The sequence below is a fragment of the Pseudophryne corroboree genome, chromosome 3, assembly GCF_028390025.1.
Source record: "Pseudophryne corroboree isolate aPseCor3 chromosome 3, aPseCor3.hap2, whole genome shotgun sequence".
NCBI lineage: Eukaryota > Metazoa > Chordata > Amphibia > Anura > Myobatrachidae > Pseudophryne > Pseudophryne corroboree.
The window spans coordinates 520,669,228-520,688,426 of NC_086446.1; the positions used below are offsets into that span (position 1 = coordinate 520,669,228).

At 45.4% G+C, this 19,199-nt stretch overlaps 1 protein-coding gene, 1 non-coding gene and 1 pseudogene across 6 annotated transcripts in view; 1 reads left to right on the top strand and 2 right to left on the bottom strand.

Moving 5' to 3' along the window:
• Positions 1-19,199, bottom strand: part of CEP131 (centrosomal protein 131) — a 377,073-nt gene that overhangs the window by 17,691 nt on the left and 340,183 nt on the right. The gene's annotated exons all lie outside the window — the stretch shown is intronic.
• Positions 1,701-1,819, top strand: LOC134897582 (5S ribosomal RNA; annotated as a pseudogene).
• LOC134899783 (U2 spliceosomal RNA) lies at positions 8,882-9,072 on the bottom strand. The gene has a single exon (XR_010173386.1). It is a non-coding gene; the product is annotated as a U2 spliceosomal RNA (small nuclear RNA).

Sequence of the window (19,199 nt, forward strand, 5' to 3'; positions counted from 1 at the left end):
CTCAGACGAGATTACCCAAGCAGGACGGGAACATTTCCCGTAACCTTTACTACACTCAGTCTGCTATAGTACGCCGTCCTCTGACTACATTGCCATTATGTCCCCAATGTGGCAACACACTTAGGGCGGAAGTGAGAAGTGCAACTTCCGCCCCTCTCAGCCCATTTTACCTTCCCCAGTATAACCCGCCCATATGATTTATTTGTAAGGCCCTGGATTGGACCATATGTTTAGTGCATATCCGCCCACACGGTCAGCTATTGGTTGGCAATAATCACTCAGGGTTTTTAAACACCCAGCTATGGAGATACTAAGGAGCTGTTCAGAATGGAAGTGAACAAGCCCGAGACCGGGTGAAATGCGTTTTCCTGCATTCCTGCAAGCACCCGACCTGTCTGACACTTGGAGTGGTGATGTTTATTTATCATTGTTGTACCATTTCTATTGCTAAGACTGAGCACCCTTGCTACAGTGCAGAAATTGCTCTAAGCTATATTGCTGGTGCTTCCAGCCTAGTTATATTGCATATTTGTACCATTTCAGTCTAGTTACTCTGAGGTTTAACCCTGTGATAAGGGCAGGTATTGGTGGTCCCGCATTTCTTGCGGGCACCCTATCTGCCTACCAAATGAAGGAGTGGTATTTGACATTCACCTGAAGAATTATATATATAAAAAATAATAATAATAATAATAATAATAATAATAATTGTACAATGCAGTTTAGGTAATCTGAGGCCTAACTTTGTGACAGGGGCAGGTATTGGTGGCCTTGCATCTCTTGCAGGCACCCTGTTCATCTACTAACTGTAGAAGTGACATCCAACAGTTACCTGCTCCAATTTTCAAAGCCCCCTTCTGCTCACAGAGAGAATCTCTATATTCACAGTGCTGGTGTTTTCAATTAATTAGCATGGTTTATCTATGTCCTCTCATTGCCCTAGTATAATGTGCCACACTTTTTTCTCACACCCAAGTGTAAATAGGACAGGTGCGGTGTGATCCTGCATGTACTCTGCCCTAGGTAATCTCAGACTGTGTATTGCATGCTCCCGTGAAGTTTCCTCACCATTGAGAAAAGTGTACAGGGGTATTTCTTTCTTTTTGCCTCAGGTATAGGCCTGTGCCAATGACTAAGATCTGTCCTGATACGGGACATTCTGCTCATATCACCTGTGAAATCTAAGGTTCTGGTGCACGACATAAATTCGTCCATCAAACTGTTTATTGCTATGTAAATCCAAAGTGCACAAGCAACGCTATATATACTATGTTTTGACACCATTCATAAGATATTCTCTCCATCTCTATCTCTGGTGGATATTTGTTTTAAACACCTGTCACTGTGTTGTATCTTTGAACCAGGATTTGGCAGTAATCAAACATCTGAGGTAACCCCCAGGGGACCTACAGTTAATGTGTAAACAACCTTCTTTTTGCCTTTTCTTCCTCCCATCCTAAAATTACACATATATCTCTTCCTACTGCTCTTTCTTCTGTGAACTCTCATCCACGATTCAGAGGAGCGTGTCCCCCCAGGAGACACACTTCCTCGGTCTAACGTGGACAGCAGATTCACACCTGTTCACTTTCTTGTCACTTTTCTCCTCTCTCAGTACGCATTTCTAGCATTCTCTTTTCCGAGGAGGAATTAATCCTCCCATTTCGGTGCACTCTCATTGGTACTATAGGTTTGAACCCTCCTACGACCATACCCCTACTTTCACGCCCAATCTCGTCCGATCTTGGAAGCTAAACGCAGGTGGGCTGGGTCAGTACCTAGACGGGCGACCACTAGGGAATACCCAGTGAAGTAGGGAGACTCCCCTTCCTGTAGAAAAAATACCAACAGCAGTATCACCACTTATACTTTATCTTCCTACTCCCATTACATTCTTTTTACTCATTACGGAGGTCATTGTTTAGAAGTGTTACCAAGTGTATGGGCTCTCCCACTTCACGATTGTAACCCAATTAGGGCTGCATTAATACAAACACAGTTTGTACAGATCTTGGGCAGAGGGAAGTAGCTTAATATGTAGCTAACTTCCGACATGCATTTATCTAGGAATAATTAAGATCTGAACAATAAATTGGGAGACCGTTGTCTCCAGCTGACCTATCCACATTTACTCCATCTCCAACCTGTCGTGTTTAGCCCCCATGTATTTTAAAGAGCAGAAATAAAGATTGTACTGTTATTACTCCTCAAATACTTGACTTATCAATTAACAGATAGTTAACATAAGAGTGCGCCCAAACAAGAGTCATACTTTTTCTTCTATACATGTACATTCTTGCACCTATGTAGCTGCTATAAAAACATCCTTTGTAGGGTTGTAGAACAACACACAACTGTAGCATTAGTAAAGAATATTTTTTAATTGCACACTGCTTACATTTCGCAACGGAAACTTGCACAATAAGGCAGAATGAACATGTAATTCATCACTTAGTTCTAGCATTATCATATAATTGTAATGCATTTTGAGATACTGGTTTTAAAATACACAGGATATGATGACATTTAGGATCATCTGATCATTCAGAAGCTTCTTACCTGTACAACTGCCGGCTACTACTGCTCCATGTCAGTGATGGGCTGGGAGTGAGGCACTGGGCTATGGGCCTAATTCAGATCTGATCGCAGCAGCAAATTTGTTAGCTAATGGGCAAAACCATGAACACTGCAGGGAGGGGGGGGGGGGGGTCAGCAGATAACACATGTGCAGAGAGAGTTAGATTTGGGTGGGTTATATTGTTTCTGTGCAGGGTAAATACTGCCCCCCCCCCCCCTGCAGTGCACATGGTTTTGTCCATTAGCTACCAAATTTGCTGCTGCGATCAGATATGAATTAGGCCCAATGATGTAAGAGCACAGAGCAATGCTCCCAGACTGAGGAGCAGAAAGCACCATGCCCAACCATGTACATGCTATGATAAGAAGCAGCCAGAGCCGTAACTAGGTCTGTGCCAGCGGTGCCTGGCACACAGCGCATGGGCACTGTAGGCGCAGGACCGCCTGCACAACCCTCAGGGCCGCTCCGTACTGTCTATTATGAAAGACCGCTCCACAGCCACTGCTGCTAGCTGCGGTGAGGTGCGCCCAGTTCCTTCTCGCACCTACAGTACACACCTAGTAGCAAGACAGCGCTACAGCTGCCCGTCCACAGGCTCCGCCCCCTCCATTGTCCCCCTCTCCTGCTGCAGCTATCTTGTCCCCAGCCTAAGCCCCGCTCACTCACTTCTCCTGCACCGCATCCATGCCTATAGCATGGAGAGAGTATGTGCGTCTTCCCCTGGTCCCCTTCTCCGGCAGCAGATATCTTGGTCCCACGAGTGGGCAGCTGAAGCCCTATCCACTCACTTCTCCTGCACTGCATTCATGTAGTGTGTGGAGAGGGACACTTGCGAGGAATAGAAGCCGACAGCTGAGTGTCAGTGCAGATGGGAAAATTTATGTATATGTAAATAGTGCAATAGTTCATTTCTCAATAGGGGAAGGGGGACGCAACATACACTCTCACTCTCTCTTTACACACACACTCTCTCTAGCTGGCAGAATGTGTATAAGGGGTAATACTGTGCTGTGTAACGTGACTGACAGAAGCGAATGTGCAGTCTAATGTGACTGACAGACGCTACTGTGTGGTGTAACGTGACAGACAGATGCTACTGTAATTTGACTGATGGTCGATACAGTGCGGTGTAATGTGATGGATGATACTGTGCCGGGTAATGTGACTATTGGACGCTAATGTGTGGTGTAATGTGACTGACAGTTGCTACTGTGCTGTGTAATGTGACTGATGGTCACTACTGTGTTGTGTAATGTGACTGATGGACGCTACTGTGCAGTGTAATGTGACTGACGGTCGCTACTGTGCAGTATAATGTGACTGGCGGTAGCTACTATGAGGTGTAACGTGACTGATGGACGCTACTGTGTGGTGTAACGTGACTGACGGACGCTACTGTGTGGTGTAACGTGACTGACGGACGCTACTGTGTGGTGTAACGTGACTGACGGACGCTACTGTGTGGTGTAATGTGACTGACGGACGCTACTGTGTGGTGTAATGTGACTGACGGATGCTACTGTGTGGTGTGATGTGAATTGGTACTACTGTGTGGCCACGCCCCTTCCCCATAAAGCCACGCCCCTATATTTTTGCAGCAAGGCAAATCCAAATATACAGTGATTTATTATGCAGAGATACAAAGATGTTTTCTCCATGAAAAGCAGAGTAAAAGGAGGGTACACACTATGCAATGTTTGAATGCTGGCAATGAATGACTATATCTTTGAACAATATAGTGTTCAACAATACAGTGCATACACACTGAACGTTATCGTTCAACGATAACGTTCAGTGACATCACTGCCAGCATTCCCAAACATGCAGTTCAGCCCAATATTGGTAAACGCTGAATGACGTGGGAGCGCACATCGGGGGTCATTCCGAGTTGTTCGCTCGTTATTTTTTTGTCACAACTGAGCGAATAGTCGCTAATGCGCATGCGCAATGTCCGCAATGCGACTGCGCCAAGTAAATTTGCTATGCAGTTAGGAATTTTACTCACGGCATTACGAGGTTTTTTCTTCGTTCTGGTGATCGTAATGTGATTGACAGGAAGTGGGTGTTTCTGGGCGGAAACAGGCCGTTTTATGGGAGTGTGTGAAAAAACGCTACAGTTTCTGGGAAAAACGCGGGAGTGGCTGGAGAAACGGAGGAGTGTCTGGTCGAACGCTGGGTGTGTTTGTGACGTCAAACCAGGAACGACAAGCACTGAACTGATCGCACTGGCAGAGTAAGTCTCGAGCTACTCAGAAACTGCACAGAGAAGTCTTTTCGCAATATTGCGAATCTTTCGTTCGCAATTTTACTATGCTAAGATTCACTCCCAGTAGGCGGCGGCTTAGCGTGTGCAAAGCTGCTAAAAGCAGCTTGCGAGCGAACAACTCGGAATGACCCCCATCATTCATCAATATTACCCCCATACACACTGGACAATTTCAGGCTAAAAATAAATGACAATGACATAAATGTCGTTATCGTTTATTTTTTTAGGCAGAAATCGCCTAGTGTGTACCCGCCTAAACCTGTATAGAAGGAGCATTAACTCAGTTGGCATAATTGGTTGTCGTATGATTGATACTGGTTGCAGTTAAAATGGCAGCTGTCATAATCCCTGTGTTTAGAATACCAACGCCGAAATCCTGACAGCCAACAATGCCGCCAGATGGAATCCCGGCGCACCAGGGCTATTCCCACTCGTGGGTGTCCCAGACACCCATAGAGTGGCAATAGATCCTATGGCGAGCGCAGCGAGCCACCAAGCCCGCTGCGTAGCGAGCACATAAGGCGACTCTTAGCGCTCACCTCACTGTTGGTGGGTGGTATGCCGCTGTCGGGATATTGACAGCCAGCATCCCGTTCGCCGATAAAATGAATGTAACCCGTTTCATACTGTACAGTATATAGGGAATCTTGGGATAATAAACATATTTCTGAGTTCATATGTGGCTACAACCAGTCCCATTACTTTAATAACACAAACAATTTCAGAAAAAAGGAAAGAAAAAAGCCTGATCCCCAGGTACTGAAGACAGAGTGCAGCAACGCAATCAGTCGCTGCTCTCAGTTTGTAAATTACACTAGCAAATAGATACACAGTATGGAACCGTTTTGTTAATGATCCACATGAACTTACAGATATGTGTATCCCAAATTTAGAACCCAACTCATATTCAGAAAACCAAAAACATTTTGGAACTTTACTCAATCAGTACTTGCCTGCTTTTCACACTTGCTATCCAGGGGATGAGAGGTACACAGAGCGTATGCTGGAGCTAACCAAGGTGGACGTGGCTTTGATGACTTTATTTGGGTCACTAAGGAATATTCTCACCTAGGTTTCAGGTAACTAGTTGCTGTTTAAATGCGATTTGCATCATCTTGCCATGTCTCTGTACACTTTAGAGGTAGAGAAGTGTCTATCAAGGAGTTCCTTGCCAGTTTTAAAAATGCTCTTTTGTTTTGGTATTATTCTCAAGAGACTGTTATGCAGAACACGGTTGGTTATGAAAATGCAGAATTCAGGAGCCTGTGTACTAATTGTACAAGCCAACTAAAGCAAGTATGATACTCAACGGTATCCGTTTGGATGGTCGACCATGTTATGGTCGACAGCCATTAGGTTGACCACTATTGGTCGACACATGAAAATTGTCGACACATGAAAGGTCGACGTGAGTTTTTCACATTTTTTTTGTTTTGGGGAACTTTTCCTTACTTTATGATCCACGTGGACTACGACTGGGAACGGTAATCTGTGCCGAGCGCAGCAGTAGTGGAGCGAGGCACCTTGCCCGAAGCATGGTGAGCGAAGCGAGCTATGCAAGGGGACGTGGTGCACTAATTGGGGTTCCCCGTCACTTTACGCAGAAAACGACACCAAAAAAGTTAAAAAAAAACTGCATGTCGACCTTTCCATGTGCCGACCTTTCATGTGTCGACCATTTGTCCATGTCGACCATGCCAATGTCAACCAATAGTGGTCAACCTAATGACTGTCGACCATACCATGGTCGACCATTCATACCGGAACCATACTGAACATGTACACCTGGAAGTCATATGTATTCTCGTGGACGGGATGCCGGCTGTCAGTATTCCGACAGCGGAATCCCGCCCGCCAGAATGCCGGCAGCGGGGCGAGCGGTCCGGGTCCCCTTGCAGGCTCGCTGCACTCACCACGCTGAGCTTTCACTCCGCTCGCCACAGAATCTATTCCAACATTATGGGTGTCGTGGACACCCACGAGAGGGAATAATCCCTGTGAGACGGTATTCCAGCTGTCGGCATTTTTGTCTATCAGGATTCCGGAGTCAGCATCCTAAACCCTGGGATCCCAACTGCCGGCAAATTGATTGCCTTCCATACACCTAATTGGGTTTTTAGTAATTATCCTCAAAATATTACATACAAACTGTCTATATTCACCATGGCGATATTGCTCTAGATATGCATCAAAAGAATTTGGCTCTACATTATTTTTTTAACAAAGAAATGTATTGCATTTTCTCAAATCTAACTCATTACCCAAATCAGATCAGTATCTGCAAGTGGCACATTCTATCATACATACAATTATGATATATTAATCCCTATGGCAAAAAGGGCCAAAAAGTACACAAAGTATTTACGTGAATGCTGGACATGTGGACGTCAATCTGTCCTTCAAGCCCAAATGGGTTTATATATACAAACTGCAAAAGGGATAAGTGCAGTAATAAACAACAAAGAACACAGACTACATAAACAAAATAAGAAAATACAAAAGATGTAAAAGAAATGAAATCCAAGACTCTGCTCTGAAGAGCTTACAGTATACAGTACTGTCACACAAATGATTTTATGTTTTATGTAGTAACATTGAAGACTACATAACTTGTATTTATCTAGCACCTTCCAGAAGATAAAAGCTACGATCTGATATAGGCAACATCTCCACTTCTATAAACCCGCACTTTAGTAAGTCTACACACAAGATTTGACAGTAGTATATGCATCTGATTTATCTAAACAGTCATTGGCAGAGAAGTCACTAAAAAGTGCATAAATCCCTTTGTGGGGCACTCTTTTACTGAAATGTTATTACGATTAAAATACAACTTTTATTTCTTCTCTTAAAAAAAATAGGATTTTGGTACTTACTGATAAATCCTTTTCTCCGATTCCATAGGGGACACTGGAGCATAGACAATGGAGTATAGACAGGTGGATAATTGGAGCCTGGCACTTAAATTTTTTCAGGAAGTGTAGCTGGCTCCTTCCCCTCTATACTCCTCCAAGCCCAGTTTACATAAACCAAACCGAGAGGAGATGGAGAGCAGAGACAACAGAGGAAGGAGAGAAAGGAAGAAGGAACAAACTAAGCAAAAAGTCCAAAGACTGAACATCGAGAAAAGCTGCAACGACCAAAAAGCAGGAGACAACCAACAAGCAACTGCAATGACTAGGGAACACGGCCGTAAGGAGCAGCATTAGGAGGGCGTCCAGTGTCCCCTATGGAATCTGAGAAAATGACTTATCAGTAAGTATTAAAATTCTATTTTCTCCTTCATCCACTAGGGGACACTGGAGCATAGACAATGGGGATATCCCAAAGCTGATGTTCCAGGTGGGAAGGCGCTGAGAAATTGGAAAACCCTATGACCAAACTAAACAGTGGTTGCAAGGATGGAGACAGTGGTCATCAAGGAAAGCATACGCTAGACCCTGACCAACAGACATGGAAGTATCCAACACCCCTGAGAACAAGGAAAGTCGAACCTGGGACCTGCATTTATCAAGAAGGTAACAGACCAATTAAGAACCATGGACCAAAAAGAAACCGAAAAATGTAGAAACCGAAGCATTCCACCTGGCAGCCCACTAGGGCACCCTGGAATGCACAGAAAAAGCAGTCTCAGAACAATGTAAAACAGACTAGCGATGATAATGACAGAGAAGAGCATCCGAAGAAGGACCACTTAGGAGAACACCAGCTTCGGTTGGGGGAATGATAAAGCATTACCAAAGAATCTGATGTGCACATTGAAACAGCACGAGAGACATGCGAAGATGGCTAACCATGTCCAGATACGATGAAATGAATACAGTAGTTGGGTAACAAACAGAAAACACAATGGTTGAGAAGTGTGGAAGGTAGAAGCCAGTAGTGGCCAATTGCCATAAGTGTGTGAATCTCAGCCTGACCCTTGAGGAAGGAATAGTGACATGAGCATCAAACCCTGACACCTACCTCTCACAAAAGATCTGTCTGTTAGGACCATCGTGGAGATCCGCCAAGACTAGGGAGTCCAACAAAAATAAGCATTGTGTACCGGTCCTGGAAGTAATGCAATAACACGTCAAGGCGTGAAGTGGAAAGCAAAAGCTTTTCTTCCATCGCCCTATTCTAAAATTCCCTTTAATAAATGGGCCCCAGAGAGGTGTTGTATCAGATAGTAAAATGATAAGAACAGATACTACATTCGGTCTTAGCCAAAGAACCAAGAAGTGATGGGCAGGTACCAAGTGTATGAGCAAACCTAGTCAAAGACCAGCATATTACTCCCTCCTGGACTGACCTGAATCAGAAGGAAGAGAAAGCTACTGGAGAACACTGTGCTGCAGGAAACATGGCCTCAACAGGCATCCTGGAATGAAAATGCTCCAGCTGTTATGATAACATCCACAGGCTGACTGCAAGAATATACCGAAAGATCCAGTTTACCAAGCCCAGGAATCAAACCGGAGCTTGAAAGAGTAATGCTATTTTTTAAGGGATAGGTTGGAAAATCAGGGACAACCGGACACCTAGGAAAGTCAACTGCATAGGAGAATATGCTGTATAAGGACAGAATTCCACTGTCTGTGTGCACTCTAGCACAGTCAAAAGAACATGAAATTCTCACTCTGTCCCAAAACCCGCATCCACAGAGGTCATGGAAAACTCCCTGAGTGAGCGACTATGGCATACAAGAGTGTACCAAGCAAAAAAAAACAAACAAAAAAACCCTGGAACCCTAGGAAAAAAAAACCCGTTCTAGACGAAAACACAAACTAGAACATAGGGCTAGACATAAAAACCCTCCCAGGGGTTCACAACCCCCTGATAGGAGAAATAAGGGGGGGAATGCAACCCTCACCAATACACCAGTAAACCTTGTCTTGGACACCTGTCCTACCAGTGAGGCAAGAGTAGAGGAAAGAATCCTGGAAGACCAACCTCCAACAATGACAAGTGGCAAAATGACATGCCAAGAGAAGCATGTAGAGTAGTAGAAACCACAACCTGCAGATCAAAAACCCTGTTACATGGCCGCTAGACAACAAAGGGAACACAGAAGAGCCCCTTTATTGTTATTTTTGTCTCTTCTATCTTTGTGGTGTCATTTCTCACTCTAGTGGAGAGTCGTAGTAAATTTGTAAGTGGAAGGAAACTACTTTCTTGGAGTCTGCTTCTGACTCCAAAATACTGGTTAACTCTTTACCAAAGAGAATATATCCAGTAAAAAGTAAAGACTCCAAAATCTTCTTGGATTCTGAATCAGCTTTCCAAGTGCGTAGCCAAACTGCTCTGCGAGCGGCTACTGCTGAAGCCGATGCTTGAGAGGCAATACTACCCATATCCAAGGCTGCTTCTTCCAAGAATATTGCAGCCTGTTTGATATGTTCAATATGGGATATTTGCTCTCTAGATGTCATTGAAGTTTCCCCTTCCAATGCATCCGCCCAAGCAACCACTGCTTTAGCCATCCAGGCAGAAGCCATGGCTGGTCTAATGATTGCCCCAAGACAGGGAAAAGATGGTTTTTAGTAAACCATCTACTCTCCTATCCGTGACATCATTTAATGATGTTGAAGGCAAAGGTAATATAGATTTTTGCACTAATTGAATAACTTGCGTATCCAGTTTAGGGGCTACCTCCCTCTTTAAACAGTCCCCAGCCGGAAGAGGATAACTGGAATTCCATTCCCTAGGAGTTCTAAATCTCTTACTGGGCGTAGCCCAAGCCTCTTCCATAATTTCGTCAACTGTTCTGATCCAGGAAACTCAGTCTTAACTGTTTTTTTTTTAAATTCAATAATTTTTATTGGTTTTTCACTTTGCATTGTAAACAATAAAACAAAAACCACTAAACAAAAAAGGGATGAAAGCAAAAAACAAAATTCCACGCAAGGGAATACGCAGATTCCCAATTCAAAAACAATACAGACAGTATAAGTGCGATGTGCAGGCTTATCTCTTTAAACATACATTTGTAGATCAGGACAAAATGACACATATCAAGACAATTATCCAAATATAGTAGTCAAGTACTTCTCAGATATCCAACCAGCTAACTACAAATATACAACCCCTATCTACGAGTGGGGGCAAATGGGGGGCCAGTCGCGGGTCCCAAGGGCAATGTATAAGAGGAGAAATCACTGCTGCTAGTATAAACCCTTCTTACATAACTCTACATGTTCCCCACGGAACTTGTCCCATCTCTCCAGCACACCCCCATATTAGTCACACAATGGTGAGTATCAGTTATTCTGGTTCGTTGAGTCAGGAGAGCTGAGCCATCTGCCCCACAAGTCATAGTACTTGTTCCTTGCTTTTCTGGCCATATATACATATTTCTCGTGAGCGGCCGTTTCATTAACAAGCGAAACCCAGGACTGTACTGTGGGAGCATCTTTAGCTAGCCATAGTCTAGCGACACACACCTTAGCCAGGGCACACAGATTAATCAGATATCGTTTGCTAGGAGCGTCCAGGGCATCGTCCTCCAAGGCCGACAGCACACACACCACCGGGGTACACACAACCGATGGAATTCCAGTAGACACTATGATATTAATAATACCAGACCAGAATGTTGCTATCCTAGGGCAAAGCCATATAACGTGCCAGTAATCAGCATCCAAACTACCACATTTAGGACATCTGGTAGAATGAGTACCGCCTATGCGGGCCAATCTCACCGGTGTCATATACACTCTATGTATAATAAACAATTGGATTTGCTGATATCTAGTGGTGGTGGTAGACAACCGTGGAGAGCATAAAGCTCCCTCCCATATCTCGTCTGAAATTGGTCCCAGGTCGGATTCCCATTTATTTCTAAGAGAGGACAACGGGTCAGAGTAGTGAGATTGAAGCATACTTGTATATATATTGGAAACCAAATGCCCGTCCCCCAGACTCAGCAAGAGTGATTTAATTGGGGAGTCTAGAATCATCGGAGGGGTATTAGAAAACTGTACATTAATCGCATGTCTCAGTTGTAAATACCGATAGAAGTAAGAAGAGGGTACATTATAGTCCTGTTGGAGCTGTTGAAAGGACTTCAAGATATCGCCATTGTACAAGTGCCCCAAGGAAGTTACCCCCCACCTCCCCCACACCGCCCTAACGTGGAGCGAGGCTAATTCTGGGAAACCAAGGACATTATCTAATGGAGTGTCTGGGTCTATACCCTGGCCCCTCATGGCAGCATGTACCTGTTTCCATACAAGAGTGGCCTGTCTTATTATAGGGACCTTAGATAGTTTAACATTCCCACAGAGTAGCAACTGTAATGGCGTGCCATCACGATACTCCTGCAGAAACATTTGGGAGTGTACAGTGAGACTACCGGAGTCCGTCACCCATTCCCAAACATGTGCTAACTGACATTCCTTTGAGAAAGTCACGTGATCGTGACGAAACGCGTTAGGCTCCTCCCATTATTATTCTGGTTGCTGACCCGTCTACACAGGCACTGCACTTACCCGCTACGAATTGCTCCGGGTAGCGCTTATTTCTAAGCGCCTTCATTCTTGCTGCTAGCGGTAGTCACCGGCGGTTACCTGCTTCTGGACGCTCTGCTTCATCACATCTGGAAGGTTTGGCTTACGCCGATGCACGGCGCCTACAGGTACACTGTCAGCAGCGTTAACAACGGCACTGGACGGCATACTCCTTCTTGCATACAAGTGGGCATTTTAAAGGATTTTACCAGCCCCCGGGAGAACCCAGGAAAAAGCCGGTTAACTTCCAGATACCCATTATTATATGGTAATAGCTCTCATTAGAGCAACGTCTACAAATATTTCTTCCTATTAATCTACAGAAAGAGCTATAGTGGATGATACCGGGGACGCCCGGCACTAACAACCCAGGAGAGGTAATTACATCATCTTCCTCAATTAAAACACCTGTTGCCGGGACTTTTCTGAATCCAAAAGTGCATGCTGCCTCTGTACTTTTGGATAGTGTGCAGTCTCATTATTCTTGTGAATGATACAACTTTAGTGAGTAACTATATGAATGTCACATATGTTATGTTATTTTTAACATCAGTATTTACAATTAATCCATTGTGTGATCATTGTTACTTGCTGTTTAATATATAGGGTCAGCTCAGAGCATATTCATAATCTTTTAAAAATATTGTATTTATAATTTCATTGGTATACTAATATTTTAATAAAATTTCTTTATTTATTATTATTACGTTTGTCAGCTCTCCATTCAACTAAGTCTCTCTACGACATTACAAGCGCAGCCAATTTTTTCTCTTTTGTTATGTGCTAACTGTGCTGCGTAATAGTAAAATTTAAAAATAGGGAGGGCTAAGCCCCCTACCGATCTTGGTCTAGACAAGGTATCAAGCTTCAACCGTGCTCTTCTGCTAGCCCAAATCAAGGAAGACAGTAAGCTGTCAATTTGCCTGAATATTTTTAAACCAATATATATAGGTGACTGCTGAAGGACATAGAGGAGCTTAGGTAGATACACCATTTTCACCAAGTTTACCCTACCAGTAGTAGTCAGAGGCAAAGTCCCCCAAACCTTAACTTTCGAACGGAGATAATCAACCAGCGGCATAATGTTAAGAGAGTCATAAGTACAAGGGTCGTTCGATACCCATATACCCAGATATTTGAAAGAGTCTACCCACCTAAGCGGGATATGGATCAAAGGGGCTACTGGGATTGGACCCTTAAGTGGAGTGATAGTGGATTTGTCCCAATTTATTCTGAGCCCGGAGAAGTGTCCATAGGTATTTATCATATCCAGAATTATGGGCATAGAGGAGATATAATCATCAACGAATAGCAAGAGATCGTCAGCATATAATGCTATTCTATCTTCCCTTGCGCCCACCCTTATACCCAGAATATCTCGACTAGCTCTAATCAAACATGCCAATGGTTCAATAGCAACGGCAAACAAGGTGGGGGACAAAGGGCAGCCTTGTCTCATTCCCCTGGACAGGGGGAAGGAACGTGATACATATCCGTTCACTGAGACCCTGGCCATGGGCAGAGAATAAAGCAATTTAACATATTAAAATTGGGACCCATGCCAAATCTACTCATAGTTTCCCATAGGAAGGCCCACTCCACCGAATCAAAGGCCTTTGCGGCATCCAAAGAGGCTACAACAGAAGAACAGGCCTCCCCATGCGAAACCTGAAAATGAGTGAACAAGCGCCTTAAATTAACGGCCGTGGATTTACCAGGCATAAAGCCTGTTTGGTCCGGGTGAATGATTTGGGTTATGACCTGATTGAGTCTGGAAGCCAGGACCTTGGCCAGGATTTTAACATCCGTGGGTAATAGAGAGATAGGACGATATGACTCGACTCTCTCAGGGTCTTATCCGGCTTTGGAATCACTATGATCAATGCCTCTGCCATAGAAGGGGGGAGCATATTTTGCGCAAATATAGTGTTAAATAAATTAAGCAATTGAGGGGCGAAAAATTTAGCGTGTTTCTTATACAACTCCGATGGAATACCATCAAGGCCAGAGGCCTTACCATCCGGAGACGCGGTGATGGCTGCCTCTACCTCCTCCAACGATACAGGAGCATCTAGAAGATCTCTAGCCTCACTAGAAATACAAGGCAACTGGATTCGATCTAAATATTTACAGAGTTCTAGTGGGGAACATGTTAGTTTGGAGCTATATAGCGCCTGATAATATAATACGAATTCCGTGACAATTTAGGGGGTGCGATCCAACACTGTTCTGGCCGAATTCACCACCTTTACCACCGTGTGAGAGGAACGGTCCCCTCTTGCAAGATTAGCCAAATACGAGCCCGGTCTATCCCCTGTAGCGTATTGAACATGGGAGGAGAATAGAAGCCTATGCTGGGTTTTCCCCCATAGATACTCCTTCCATTCTTTCTGAGCATGGAGCCAGTCTGATTTGGAGGTGTCCAAGCCATCCTGTATGTATACCATCTCAGAATCAATAACCCGAGCCTCCAGTTCAGCCTCACGTTTCCTAAAAGAGGATTTAAGACAACCCACTCTCCCGATCAGCGTCCCCCTCAGGAAGGCTTTAAAGGTATCCCACAGTAAGGAGATATCGGTAGTATCTGCATGAGATTTAAAGAATTCTAACCAGCTAGCTTCCAATTCGGATCCCTCACCCATATGCGTGAGCCAGAAAGGGTTACGTTTCCATACTGCCTGGCCCCTCTGACAGCTTAAGTCAATATGTACCGATACAGGGGAGTGATCCGAAATACCCCTAGTCTCATATTTAACACTATGAACCATAGGCAGGAGCTCCCGAGTGAGGAGAGCCAAGTCTATCCTAGAGAAAGAAGAGTGGGAGTGTGAGAAACACGAATACTGCCTCAGATAAGGATATTTCAATCTCCAGGGATCGACCAAGCCCAGCTCAGAGACAGTATCTGCAAATGGAGAACGCCTTGGCTGCGGGTTGGAGGATGCCGTAGACAGCCTATCCAGCTCATGATTCAAAACATTATTAAAGTCACCCATACATATAGCAGCCACCCCCGGGGACGCAGCCAAGAAAGTAGATGCCTTTTTAAGCACGTCAGACGAGTATGGAGGGGGCACATACACAGCTAGCAACAGTAAAGGAACGGAGTTAATTTTACATTTAAGAAACACATACCTCCCCCACTGATCTGTTTGTACACTATCAAGCAAGAAGGGAACAGATTTTCTGATCAAGATCGACACTCCCCGGGACGCTGCGGTATGCAAGGAATGGAAAGCCCACCCCACCCATGGTTTTTTGAGGGACATAATTCTAGTACCCACCAAGTGGGTCTCCATTAAACAGATTACATCCGAAGCATAGTGTTTGATCTGTCTAAGGACCAGGGAACGCTTGATCTTGTCATTGATCCCCCTCACGTTCCAGGACAGAAACCTAACCAAAGCCATAGCAAAGCAGCGTGATAATGAAACCGATGACCCGCGACCAGCCACCCCCAGCACCTATCCAGCAAACTATACCCATGATTAGCTGTAACAGAAGCACATCAGAAACAAACACATTGCACATCAGAAAGTAAAAACAAAACAATAAATTCTTAACAAAACCCCCACCTCCACCCCGTATACCACTAAGAACTTGCAGCATACCTGATTCCCTAACAAACAACGCTCCCAAAGAGCAATCCCTAAAAACGAAGGCAAGAAATACCTTTACACATTCTACAAAGTCAAAAAGAAACCAAAAAGGGGGGCCAAGAATTCAGTGACCTCAAGGCAGGAGAAGCTTCCAGCTAAATTCAAGTCCCCCCCCCCAAGGCCGTCAGAACAACCCCATCTAAATAACCATTCGGGACCATACAACGGGACAAACATATCCAGACGGCCCCGAAGATAACATATAGAACTGAACAAGGATATTAGCCTGAGGCATGAGGAGACAGATATACGGATAGAAGTGAGCACCGTAACATCATATTATAAGCATAACAACAGGTCTTAAGATTTTCCCATCATTCCCCCCCCCCCCCCCCCCCCGCCAACAGTGACTGTATATCTCTCCCAAAAAACATAGCAGGCAGAAGTGTAACAGTATACTAGCAAATAGAGAAACCGAAAGCGTGAGTTCAGTCAGCGGCCAGCGCCCGCCGTGCCGGAAAGCGTCTGTCCAGCCACACTGATGCCTCACGGGGAGACGTGAAGAATTTAGTTTCTCCATCAGAAACAACCCGCAGTTTAGACGGAAAAAGCATGGCATAGGGGATGTTCAGTTCACGCAGCCTGTGTTTCACGGGGGGCAAACTGAGCTCTATCCTTCTGAACGTCTATAGCAAAATCCGGAAAGACTGAGATCGGAGAACTGTTCCACTTGAGGGGGCCCTTAGTACGGGCCAATTTCAGAATCACATCTCTATCCCGGTAGTGAAGCAGCTTGGCAATGAACGTACGGGGAGGTGCCCCTGGTGGTAATGGACGCATCGGAACCCTGTGAGCGCGCTCCACCGCAAAGTGTGAGGTGAACTCCTCCGCTCCAAACGTATCCAGCAGCCACTTCTCAAGAAATTTTTCGGGGGATGCACCCTCCTCTTTCTCAGGGAGTCCAACAAAGCGGACATTATTCCGTCTCAATCTTCCCTCCATATCCGTCATCTTTTTATGTACCTCCGACATCTGTGACTCCAGAGCAGAAGCACGTCTACCGAGTGGTGTAACCGCGTCCTCCAGAGTGGATGTGCGTGTCTCAACTTCACCGACTCTCTCTCGCACTCGCTGGAGGTCTTGGTGTATAATAGATAAGTCCGCCTGGACCTGACCGATCCTGTCGGCCAAGCGGGCCTCGCTGGCCGTGACCGCATCCAGCACCCTCTGCAAAGCGGCATCTGTAGCCTCCACAGAGGAGCCAGCTGACGGAGAAGGCGGCGACGAGGTCGACTGTACCTCCCCCCCTTGATGAGACCGTGTCGGAGGGTTTCTGGCAAATTTCTCTAACTTCGCCGCAGCCGCGCCAGATTGTTGTGGTTTGACCATTATGGCCAAGCTGATGGTAGAGAGCAGGGAATTATAGTATATCAAAACTGTCCAGCTGCTACGTGTGAATTATAGTATATCAAACAGTCCAGCTGCTGCTTCGACAAATAGTATATCAAAACTGTACAGAGGTTGCCGGTAGGGAAGGCAGTATATCAAATCTGTCCAGCTACAGCCTGTCTAGACTCTGGCCGCAATAACATCTGCAAAGGGCCACCAGGATAAGGTGAAGGTTGACCTGCACTGTGGTACAGTCTATACAATGGCAGGGTAACAGGGCAGCCCCACATAGGAGCCACACGCAGCCTGTATATAATATGTGCATCACCCTTTATGCAGGGAAGCTCCCCCAGGGTGCGCTTTGCCCCTCCAGCAGTATAAATATGTCCCCAAGATGCAGGCAGGGAAGCAGGAGCCGTGGCTTTAGAGCAGGGGAGCGGCGGCGGGACCCGCGGCAGCGCCGCAGCAGGGATTTCCCCGGAGTCAAGCAGGGTCAGGCCGAGCGTACACAGCGTCCCCGGCTCCACATAGCGGCAGCAGCGGGAGCGAACACAGGCAGCGTGTAGGGCGGCAGCACGGGGAGAGAGGAGAGCGGCTTCTCACGTGGTGCAGCAGGCCCCGGAGCCCCGCTCACTCAAAACAGTCCAGCTGCAGCGGGAGTGTAACACTCGGCTCCCGAACCGACACAGGGGTCCCTCCACAGCTTCACAGAGGTATTGGGGCTATCTTCGGACCCAGGGGGGGACACAGGATGTAATATACGGATATTATTGCCGGAGAGCCACACAACCTGTGTGCTACTCCATGTCTGCCGTAGCCCCCCCCCCCCCCCCCCCAGTCTTAACTGTTTTGGGACATTTAAATACGGGTGCCTTGGATTTTAACACAGGCTTCGCTGATTCTTCTAAGGGTAGAATGGCTTTCATTGCATTAATCAACTCAGATATGTCCACTGAGCTGAGACCTTCTTCATCATCTTCGTATACAGAACCAGAGTATAATGAGTCTTCCTCCTCTGATGAATCCTTATCTGAAACATGTGTAGACTGTGAAGATGTTGCTCCGTGTCTGTGATTTACTTACCACTGGCTTTTCAGCCTGCTTCTGTAGAGAGGCTACTGCTTCCCCTGCTGGAAATGATAAAACGCAGGTTTAATGCTGCACATAAGGGTTAATACCTGGTACAGTAGTTGGAATTATCTGTTCAGCTATACTGGATAATGTCTGTGTAAACATAGCCCATGGGGGATCAACTTGCACCTGCGTCTGCCTTGAATTTTTCAAGAGACCTTGGTGAAAGCTAAAACAATTTTCACACAACCCATCCTGAACCAGATCCTGAGAGGTTAACCCAGCTTTGCAGGACAAACATGATATGAGTGTTGGTGCAGCTGTGAGTGTATTTTCCTCACCCTTGCCGCTCTTAGACATGATAAATAATCAGACACTTTCACAGTGTACTACACAAGACTATAAAATTAAAATAACAAAAGCTTATGGCTGCTAAAAACCAGCAGCCCTTAGACCATGGTCTGGCATCTGCCGCACCAAACAAAAAACTGAATTGCCTGAGCCAGGAGGCGGAGATATATGTACAGACCCGCTGCATGTTGGGAGGCCAGAAAGCTTTGACCATTTGGTATAGATCCACTGTCACTCCACCATATCCCCCCCAATGTATCCTGTGGACCCTGCAGGAGAAACAAGGGAAGCTGACCAACAGACCATAATCAGCTTCTATGGTGAAGCTAAAGATAATGGTACAAAAGTACCAACAAAAAATAGGTATACGTAGACAGTGAGGGCCACTATGTGAGTCAGTAGTAGAGTTCTGTCCACTTTCCTTGAGAAAAATAAGAGACATTGTGGAAGAGTGA